Raw genomic sequence first — 980 nt, forward strand, 5'->3', positions numbered from 1 at the left:
TGGAGGTCTCTGGCAGAGACTGCTAATAAATATTCAAATTTTGTTTTTTTCTTTCCTTTTCACTAACAAAAACCTCTGTATTTTGGCAGGTGGAAATTTGCCAATTTAAAAAAAAAATGTATGTTCCCATTTTCCCTTGTAGTTGGAGAGCTTGTGACACGTAGGTGAAAAAAGTTAAATGGAGAGTTCTGGAAAGTTTTTTAAAGAAAGCTGACCTAGCTCAGGAGATACAGTGTATTCTTTAAAACTTGCCCCTTAATAGCTGGAGGTGCAGCAGTCATCTTGGCATCATGAGGGGAGAAAAAAAAATATAACACTTATTTTAACAGCCTTAAGCTGCTGAGTCCAGGCTGGTAATTACTTCCTTCTAAAATGTTTTATTGGGCTGGTGGAGTAGCTCAAGTGGTAGAGCGCCTGCCTAGCAAGCATGAGGCCCTGAGTTCAAACCCCAGTACCACCAAAAAAATAAAGTAAAATGCTTTATTAAATGAAAAAAATAAAACCTCATTTGTTTAAACCACAGTGGTGTGGCCTCTGTGGCTTGAAATTCTTAATCAAAGCAGGAGCTTCAGTTTTCAGCTTACCTTTCCAGTGGAAGACTGTGGATTTCCAAATAAGATTATCCAGCAAAATCACAGTGCAAAGATTGACACATATTTGCTGTGGATTTTTGATGAGTGGGCTTTTTCTAAGTTTCAGAGTCACTTACTATCAGTTACACATGCTGGAAGAGGTTTCAAGTATGATCTAAGAGTTATTGCACACATGTATGCAACACGAATATTTGCTCTGAAATACTTCACATGTACACAGAGTTGGAAGTAGCAAAACAACCACCAGATAGGCACATCCCCTGAAGTGTGAGAAACCAAGAATTACAGATGAAGCTGAAGCCATGCCCCCTGTGTACAGTCTTCCCACCCCACGTCTTCTTTCCCCACTCTAAAGCACCCACTTGCTAATTGAGTCCTCACTATTTC

At 39.5% G+C, this 980-nt stretch overlaps 1 non-coding gene across 1 annotated transcript; it reads left to right on the forward strand.

Moving 5' to 3' along the window:
• Positions 1–387: 387 nt before the first annotated feature.
• Positions 388–460, forward strand: Trnaa-agc (transfer RNA alanine (anticodon AGC)). The gene has a single exon. It is a non-coding gene; the product is annotated as a tRNA-Ala (tRNA).
• Positions 461–980: the final 520 nt, after the last annotated feature.

Source organism: Castor canadensis, chromosome 3, assembly GCF_047511655.1.
Source record: "Castor canadensis chromosome 3, mCasCan1.hap1v2, whole genome shotgun sequence".
NCBI lineage: Eukaryota > Metazoa > Chordata > Mammalia > Rodentia > Castoridae > Castor > Castor canadensis.